This window comes from Pan troglodytes, chromosome 1, assembly GCF_028858775.2.
Source record: "Pan troglodytes isolate AG18354 chromosome 1, NHGRI_mPanTro3-v2.0_pri, whole genome shotgun sequence".
NCBI classification, from domain to species: Eukaryota; Metazoa; Chordata; class Mammalia; order Primates; family Hominidae; genus Pan; species Pan troglodytes.
In genome coordinates this window covers 134715303-134725702 of record NC_072398.2, presented here as the reverse complement: position 1 = coordinate 134725702, position 10400 = coordinate 134715303, and the positions used below count along the sequence as shown (strand labels likewise).

The 10400-nt window shown below is 37.6% G+C and overlaps 1 pseudogene; it reads left to right on the top strand.

Moving 5' to 3' along the window:
* The first annotated feature begins 4573 nt into the window (after window positions 1–4573).
* On the top strand, window positions 4574–6160 carry LOC100609759 (elongation factor 1-alpha 1-like; annotated as a pseudogene).
* The last annotated feature ends 4240 nt before the right edge of the window (window positions 6161–10400 follow it).

Here is a 10400-nt window from a genome sequence, read left to right as displayed (position 1 = left end):
CCATGAATCCACTCCCCATAAGACAGTGATCTCTCTAAAATACAAATTCTGCCATCTTTCAATCCTGCCAAGAGGACAGAAAACCAAACTTGGGTATAAGAAATACAGATAGAATTGAGAGGAATCAGAAACTGATTAGGGTGATACTTGATGGTCATCTTGCTAAAAATGCCTATAGGAAAATATATCAATTGGATGAATTTGCCTTTGTGAGTAAATTAAATTTATTTTTAAAATATCCTTTATTTCCCTTTATCTCCTCTGGATTGGATCTGTACATTAAAACTCGAGTACTAAATTAGTCACTATCTAAATTTAGCATAAACTATACTTACTGCATAATTGCCAACTCATTTGTTTACTTACAGAACATGCTTAACGGCTTAAAAATAGGAAATTAAAATTAACCAAAATGTTTTGTAAGAGAACATAATATGAAGAAAACTCTAAGTATAGGACATTTTAATTTGCATTCACATTCTTTCCACACTCATCTCAGCTCAGTAATATTTTCCTCTCCTTAAAAAAAAAAATCTCATTTACAAGGTACCCTACATAGACAATGTGAACGTTTGGATGACAAAAGATACATGGGTTATTAGAGAAGAAAGAACCAAAGAGGTATAAAAGCATGAGTGACTACACATCTACCAAATGCCTGACAATGGGAACGTTCTCCACATGTGTTGTCTCATTTAATTCTCAAACTGAAAATCAAATTAAAAAGAAACCCTAAGATTTATGTATGTACCATGTACCATGAGGAACATAGACAGCTGACTCGAACAACACAGGTTTGAACTGTGTGGGCCCACTTACACGCAGACTATCTTCCACTTCTGCCACCTCTGAGACATCAAGACCAAACCCTCCTCCTCCTCCTCAGTCTATTCAACATGAAGACAATGATATTTATGATGATTATTATTTTTTTTGAGACAGAATCTTGCTCTGTCATCCAGGCTGGAGTGCACTGGTGTGATCTCAGCTCACTGCAACCTCCGCCTCCCAGGTTCAAGGGATTCTCCTGCCTCAGCCTCCAGAGTAGCTGGGATTAGCAGTGCACATGACTATGCCCGGCTAATTTTTGTATTTTTGGTAGAGACGGGGTTTTCACCATGTTGGCCAGGCTGGTCTCAAACTCCTGAGCTCAAATGATCAGCCTGCCTCAGCCTGCCAAAGTGCTGGGATTACAAGCATGAGCCACTGTGCCTGGCTGATGATGATTGACCTCCACTTCATGAATATTAAATACATTTTCTCTTTCTTATGATTTTCTTAATAACATTTTTCCTCTAGCTTAATTTACTTTAAGAATATACTATATGCTTATATATACAACATACACAATATGTGTTAATTGATTGTTTATATTATTGGTAAGGCCTCTGTTCAACAGTAGACTATCAGTAGTTAGCTTTTGGGGGTGCCAAAAGCTATACATGAAGTTCTACTGTGCAGGAAGTCAGCAACCCAAGCACCCACCTTGTTCAAAAGTCAACTATAACTCCTGTTTTACAGAAAAGAACCTAAAGACCCAGTGAAGTTAGCTACTTGCCTGAACTCATACAGAAAAAGTATTTATTTGCCAGGGACTTGCTTGTACTTTTATCTGACACCAAAGTCCAAAGTCCAGTTTTATACTATTATATCCTAGATCTCCAAACTATTTAAAGGGTCTATAAAACTAGGTATTTGACTATTCTTTACACTTCTATTATTGTATGTGAACAAAAAGAAAGTACAGGTTTTGGATACCCACTTTTCACATTGTCACATGGTTCACATCTGCATGGGAGCTGTGAAATCTAGAAACTTCTCTGGGGAAGAAATCAGTCAGAAAAGGCACAGAAGCACAAAGAATACACATATGTCCCTGTGGGATCATCCTCCATTCCTCAGCCCTTCCCACTTAATGAATTAAACATCCCCTAGTTTCCTGTAATTTAGGCTTCAGGCTTTTTGGAGAGTAAATTCATATTCTTCTCTTTCCATGCCATAGTGAGAAGGAGTTCTCTAAAGCAGCAGAAAACGAGTGATTGGTGAATAATTTTTCTTAATCAGATTCTTTCTGCAACACTGATCTCATTATTTGTTCACCAGACAAGTACCTACCAAATCTATTCACAATTTTTTTTAAATTACACAGATAGTAGTATTGAACTATGCCTTAATTAGGGCAGCCAAGAATGTTTTGTATAATTAACTGGGCTTTGTTTATAATTGTTTCCTTGTGTTAGAATGTTTTCTCCGTGTAATTGGGCCGATGCTAATAGTAACACCCACCTTTTATTGTCATAGGAGAGAAACTGCAGGACAGGCAGAAGAAACAAAACCATACCTGAGACAGCAAACAAAAAAGAATGAGACACAGGCTCTCTTTCTACTCTCTATTTTGCCTCAGGATGAATACAGTCTCCCTAACCTCTGACCTCATCTACTGCAGCTCCTGACATCTGGGTTCCTTTATCCCCTCAAGTGAAAATTCTTCATTCACTTTTGGAAAATGGAGTGATGCCTTTTCTCAGTGTGATCCACTCTCCAATCTCCCAGGCTCTGCTATGTGCCCTGGGAGGCTGATCTGTTTGGAAGACAGCAACATCCTTTGACTTACCATTGAGTTTACCCAATAGGGAACCCTAGCAAGAGATCTGGAAGGAGGAAGGCAGGGAGAGAAGGGGAGAGGATTGACAGATGGAAAGGCGAGAGGAAGAAAAGTAACATCTCAGTATTAGTCCCTTAGATCCTTCCAAGCAGTTATCATGGGTAGACTGTGTCCAATCCGTAAGCCAAATGTCTTAGCTCCTATAAACAGCCTTCTCCAAATAGCCACCCCTGTCTGTCACTCAGGCAATCACTGTCTCCTCTTATCACCTATCTCCAAAGTTAGTAAGAGAATATTGCCATTATACTTTCCCAAGGTATGGCATGAACTCTTGTAGTTGCACTACACCTTAACAAAGCTTTGTAAATAGTCCCTACTAAACTCTCCACATGTTATAATTTGACTGTGACCTCTATTCCTTGCTAGAATTCAAGTTAGTAAGGTTGACACAGCCTGAATTTGTAACACCATGTACTTCTATCCATGCACATGCCCTTAAGTTCCAGAAGAGTACAGGAGTGATAGGATTCTCAGTTGTAAGGAATTTGGGAATGCTCTCAATGAGTAATTAAGCAACAGTATTCAAGGAACTAGGGTGTTGCTGTGCAGACTTAGAAGCCTTGCTTTTGTGAAGTCCTTAGCCAAATACAATTGTCTAGATCATGCTGCTGAACAAGCACAGGAATTTTATAAATACTGACAGAGTTTTTTTCCTGTAAATTTTTCTAACTGTGGTTTCTGTGCTATTAACATAAGAATCTAAATACTCTGTCAATTCTCACCATGTTCCTTCTGCTTGATATTTCAGATACAGTTTCTTAGAAAGAAAGTTCAAAGAAAAAAGAAATAGGATAGAAATAAGGATAACTAAACTCTATTAAATACACCACGTTTTTTATCTCTCTAGGGTATGGGGCAATTTGCTATGTACCTAGGTTCCTACCTTCAGGCATCCCTTAGTGCAGTGGAGTAGACAGATTGTTATACAGTATAAAAGAGAGAAAATTGTATTTTCCTTTGAATAGTAAAAGTAGTCTTAATGGCTTGACAGAGAGAGAAAGGCAAATCTGAAAGGATCCAATCAGGTGTATTAAGAAAAGAATAGGAATTACAGAAAGAATAGCAGTGTCAAGGATAAGGAGGCATTAAAAAAAATAAAACAAGGCCAGGCGCGGTGGCTCATGCCTGTAATTCCAGCACTTTGGGAGGCCAAGGCAGGCAGATCACCTGAGATCGGGAGTTCAAGACCACCCTGACCAACATAGAGAAACCCCATCTCTACTAAAAATACAAAAAAGTTAGCTGGGCATGGTGGAGCATGCCCGTAATCTCAGCTACTCAGGAGGCTGAGGCAGGAGAATCACTTGAACCTGGGAGGCGGAGGTTGCGGTGAGCCAAGATCGCACCATTGCACTCCAGCCTGGGCAACTCGGTCCCAAAAAATAAATAAATAAAAATAAATAAATAAATAAATAAATAGAACAATTGGAATGTAAAAGAAATCTGTAATCCCAGCACTTTGACAGGCTGAGACAGGATGATCACTTGAGGCCAGAAGTTCAAGTTCTGCCTGGGCAACATAGCAAGACTCCACTTCTTTAAAAAAAGAAAAAAAAGAAAGAAATAAAATATATTATTTGTGGTCCTAATATGCCCGTTTCAAAAAAGAGCATATTAGGACCACAAAAACATGAGAAACCTAATTAAACAGACATGTAGGCCCAGACCAAGTTAAAGTCAAAAACAACTTTTTTGAAAGGACTAGATAAATTAGTAAAACTCAACAAGGCTGAACAATGGGAAATAAAAGAAAGCAGAAATTGGAAAAAGGGGACAGAAGATAAAATAAGGACAGAAATAAAATTTTTCTATAGGCATTAAAAAGATCAAAAAATACTATTAAAAATTGTATCTAATAAATTATGTAATTTATGTGAAATGAACAAGTTAGCTTTTTCACAACGGGTTTGCCGCCAGAACACAGGTGTCGTGAAAACTACCCTTAAAAGGCAAAATGGGAAAAGAAAAGACTCATATCAACATTGTCGTCATTGGACACGTAGATTCAGGCAAGTCCACCACTTCTGGCCATCTGATCTACAAATGCGGTGGCATCGACAAAAGAACCATTGAAAAATTGGAGAAAGAGGCTGCTGAGATGGGAAAGGGCTCCTTCAAGTATGCCTGGGTCTTGCATAAACTGAAAGCTGAGCGTGAACGTGGTATCACCATTGATATCTCCTTGTGGAAATTTGAGACCAGCAAGTACTATGTGACTATCATTGATGCCCCAGGACACAGAGACTTCATCAAAAACATGATTACAGGGACATCTCAGGCTGATCGTGCTGTCCTAATTATTGCTGCTGGTGTTGGTGAATTTGAAGCTGGTATCTCCAAGAATGGGCAGACCCGAGAGCATGCCCTTCTGGCATATACACTGGGTGTGAAACAACTAATTGTTGGTGTTAACAAAATGGATTCCACTGAGCCACCCTACAGCCAGAAGAGATATGAGGAAATTGTTAAGGAAATCAGCACTTACATTAAGAAAATTGGCTACAACCCCGACACAGTAGCATTTGTGCCAATTTCTGGTTGGAATGGTGACAACATGCTGGAGCCAAGTGCTAACATGCCTTGGTTCAAGGGATGGAAAGTCACCCATAAGGATGGCAATGCCAGTGGAACCATGCTGCTTGAGGCTCTGGACTGCATCCTACCACCAACTCATCCAACTGACAAGCCCTTGCACCTGCCTCTCCAGGATGTCTACAAAATTGGTGGTATTGGTACTGTTCTTGTTGGCCGAGTGGAGACTGGTATTCTCAAGCCTGGTATGGTGGTCACCTTTGCTCCAGTCAACGTTAAAACAGAAGTAAAATCTGTCGAAATGCACCATGAAGTTTGAGTGAAGCTCTTCCTGGGGACTATGTGGGCTTCAATGTCAAGAATGTGTCTGTCAAGGATGTTGGTCATGGCAACGTTGCTGGTGACAGCAAAAATGACCCACCAATGGAAGCAGCTGGCTTCACTGCTCAGGTGATTATCCTGAACCATCCAGGACAAATAAGCTCTGGCTATGCACCTGTATTGGATTGCCACACAGCTCACATTGCATGCAAGTTTGCTGAGCTGAAGGAAAAGATTGATCGCCGTTCTGGTAAAAAGCTGGAAGATGGCCCTAAATTCTTGAAGTCTGGTGATGCTGCCATTGCTGATATGGTTCCTGGCAAGCCCATGTGTGTTGAGAGCTTCTCAGACTATCCACCTTTGGGTCGCTTTGCTGTTCGTGATATGAGACAGACATTTGCGGTGGGTGTCATCAAAGCAGTGGACAAGAAGGCTGCTGGAGCTGGCAAGGTCACCAAGTCTGCCCAGAAAGCTCAGAAGGCTAAATGAATATTATCCCTAATACCTGCCACCCCACTCTTAATCAGTGGTGGAAGAATGGTCTCAGAACTGTTTGTTTCAATTGGCCATTTAAGTTTAGTAGTAAAAGACTGGTTAATGATAATAATGCAACATAAAACCTTCAGAAGGAAAGGAGAATGTTTTGTGGACCACTTTGGTTTTCTTTTTTGCATGTAGCAGTTTTAAGTTATTAGTTTTTAAAATCAGTGCTATTTAAATGGAAACAACTTGACCAAAAATTTGTCACAGAATTTTGAGACCCATTAAAAAAGTTTAATGAGAAAAAAAAGAAGAAATGAACAAGTTACTTGAAAATATAATTTATAAAAATGATACAAAAATAAGTAGAACACCTGAATTGTCTAATTCTATTAAAGAAATTTATTTTATACTGGAAAAATCTTCCCGCAGGGAAATCTCCAAGCCAAGAGAGATTTACTGGGGATATTTCTAGACAGTTAAAGAAGAAATAACACTAACTTTAAACAAATTCCTCAAGAAATATTTTTAAAAGAAGGGTACAGTTTCCAACTTATTTTATAATTTCCTCATAGCTTTGATAACAGAACTGAACAAAGATATGACAAAAAAGGAAACTGACAGGCCAATAGCTCTCATAAAGAAAGATACACAATCTTAAAATTATCAAAGTAAAACCAGTGATCTAAAAGATAATATATCATATCCAAGTGGTTTCATTTGAAAAATGAAGTTTGTTTACAAATACTCAAAAATCAATTAATTTAAATTTCTATAATAAAACCAAAAGGAACAAAATTACATGATAATTTCATTAGATTCAGGAAAAGCATTTGATGAAATGCAACACATATTTATGCTTTAAAAAATAACTTTTAGGAAACAAGAAACGCGAAGGAACTTTCTTACTCTGACAAAATCTATGTCTAAAAAGACTTAAACAAATATTCTACTTAATGGTAAAAGACTGAAAGCAATTACCTTGAGATACTGAATGAGTCAAGGATACAGTTGTCTAAATGTAAGTGCAATGAGACATGAAAAAAATAAGAGCTTAAAGATAAGTAAAAAATCTTTCATTCAGAAGTTACACAATATTGAACATAGAAATTCAAAAATAATCTTCATAAGTAAACTATTAGACATATTAGGTAAAATTAGTAGAGTAAATATATAAACACTATATTTCTGCATACTAGCTAAAAAAGAAAATAAATTTTAATGGTACTATTAATAATAGTATCAGAAACACAATATTTATAAAAATAAATTCAACTAAATTATGTAAGACCTCTACACATAAAATTACAAAGCATTGTTGAGAGAAATTTTAAAAGCCCGAAATAAATAAAGGGATATACCATGGTCATTGATTAGAAGTTTCAGTGTTGTAGAGATGTTAGTCCTTCCTGGATTGATTCAGTTCAATCCTAATCAAATTTTCAGCATGTTTTTGTGTTAGAATGTAGGAAAATTCAACATATTAATTCTTAAATATATATGAAACTTCAAAGGACTAAGAAAATCAAGACAATTTTGTTTGTTTGTTTTGAGGCAGGGTCTCACTCTGTCGCCAAGGCTGGAGTGCAATGGCGTGGTCACGGCTGACCGTAACCCTGACCTCCCATGCTCAGGTGATCCTCTTACCTCAGTCTCCCAGGTGGCTGGGACTACAGGGGCATGCTACTGTGCCTGATTAATTTTTGTATTTTTTGTAGAGACAGGGTTTTACTATGTTGGAGACCACGCTGGTCTCCAACTCTTGGGCTCAAGCAATCTGCCTGTCTTGGTCTACCAAATTGCCAAGTGTGAGCCACAGTGCCCAGCCCCAGGAAAATTTTGAAGCAAAAAAAGATTTATTATAAAGTTACAACAATTAAGATAATATGATGTATAAACACGATAATCAATTAATCCAGTGAAACAATACTGAGTCCCAAAAGGAATCACATGTTTGCAGTTCACTGAAAGCTGGCAAAGCTGATACTACAACCCAGTGAATAAGGAACACTCTTCCCAGGCACGGTGGCTCATGTCTGTAATCACAGCACTTTGGGAGGCCAAAGCAGGTGGATCACCTGAAGTCAGGTGTTTGAGACCAGCCTGGCCAACATGGCGAAATCCTGTCCCTACTAAAAATACAAAAATTAGCTGGGCGTGGTGGTGCTGCCTGTAATCCCAGCTACTCAGCCAGCTGAGGCAGGAGAATCACTTGAACCCAGAAGGCAGAGGTTGCAGTGAGCTGAGATCATGCCACTGCACTCCAGCCTGGGCAACAGAGTGAGACTCCACCTCAAAAAAAAAAAAAAAAACTCTTTATAATAAGTTGTGGTAGGTCATATGAGATTGGGTATTTATATAAAAATATTTATCTATCTTAACCCCATGCTTATACTACCACAGAAGTCAATAACAGATGATCGCAGACACAAATGGAAGGCTAAAATACAAACACTTCTGGAAAATAATATAAGATAATATTTTATGATGTTGAGGTAGGCAAAGATTTCTTAAACAGAACATAAAAAGTTCTACTCAAAAAGGAAAAGACTGATACATTACATTTAAGTTTAGAACATCCATTTATTAAATGCACTAGAAGAGAAGAAAAATTCAAGTCATAGAATGGGAGAAGGTATTTCCAAAACACATATCCAACAAATAACTCATACCTGGAATATATTTTTTGAAAACTGCTACTTGTCAATAAAGCAAATACAGACAAACCAATATAAAAATAAGCAAAACATTTCAAAAAATGATATGCAAATAGCAGTAAGTATATGACAAGATACTCCACTTTGACAGTTATCAAGGAAATGAAAATTAAAACCACTATGAAGTACCTCTATATTCTCACCAGAATAACTAAAATAAAAGGGACTGATTTATCAAGGATTTGGAGGAACTGGTGCTCCCATAAACTGCTGGTGGGTGTGCTAATTGACAGAACCACCTTGGAAACAGGTACCGTCAACTAAAGTCAATCACATATATAGCTTGCAATTCAGTAATTCTAGTTTTAGGGATTTACTCCTGAAAAATAGATGCGTATGTGCAGAATAGGTATATAACAGTGTTCCTAGCAGCACCATTCATAATAGTCAAAACTTGCAAACAATTCAGAGTATTCATTGGCAGTAGAATCGATAAATAAATTGTGGTATTGGCTGGGCATGGTGGCTCACACTTGTAATCTCAGCACTTTGGGTAACCTAGGCGGGCAGATCACCTAAGGTCAAGAGTTCAGGGCCAGCCCGGCCAACACCGTGAAACTCCATCTCTACCAAAAATACAAAAAAATAGCAGAGCATGGTGGCGCATGCCTGTAATCCTAGCTACTCAGGAGGCTGAAGTAGGAGAATCACTTGAACCTGGAAGGTGGAGGTTGCAGTGAGCCGAGATCATGCCACTGCACTCCAGCCTGGGCAACAGACTCTGTCTCAAAAAAAATGTGGTATAATCATACAATCATGTACTAGAAAGCAATGAAAATATGTGAAATATTGCCTCAAGTTTTCCTTGAGTGGCTGAATTTGATTTAGGTTCTTGTCTCCTCCTATGTTTATCACCCTGTGTATGCTACCATAATAGAACCTGTTAGAATAGACACTTTAGTAGTCACTGGTCCATCAGCTATATTCTAGGATAAGCTGCAAACAATTTTTTTTGTGGTCAAGAGCTTTATCTTATATGACTTTGTATTTATAGAGTCAAACTTAGCCAGTGCTCAATGAATTATTATTGAATAAATGAGTAACCAGATAAATTTTTAAAAAAGAAATATTGCCTCATGCACTAACATGATTAATTTTAATTATAATATTATGTTTTACAAACATAAGATTGAGCAAAGAAGTCAGAAACCAAAAAGAGCATTGTATTATTTAATTATATTAAGTTCAAAAAACCGGCAAAACTAATCTATGTGGATGAAAGTCAGCATAGTAGTTTTTTTGGAGCAGTGACTGGGAAAGTGTATAAGGAGTGCTTCTGTTGTGATGGTCATAGATTATTTCACGATCTAGATAGTTTTAAATAAACATGTTCATATTGTGACAATTCACTAAGCTGATGATTTATTCAGTTTACCGTGTGCAAATATTTTTGAATAGATGAGTAATTAATTTATCTATTAAATAGAATAGATAAATGAATCCATTAATATGTAAATAAAGAATTGGCTCAGCCAAAAAAGAGCCAATTGTAAATATTATGATAAAATCAAGAGATGAGTGAATTTCAAGAATGAGTGGACGGTTAGCAGTGCCTATTGCTGAAAAGTTAAAAGGCAGTTTTTTTAAGGACACTGCCTGTGATAATGAGGAGAATATTGCCTCTCTCTGGATATGCATCAGTTTAGAGGGGTTCCAGATTTAGGATGAGATGGTCTCACTCTCAC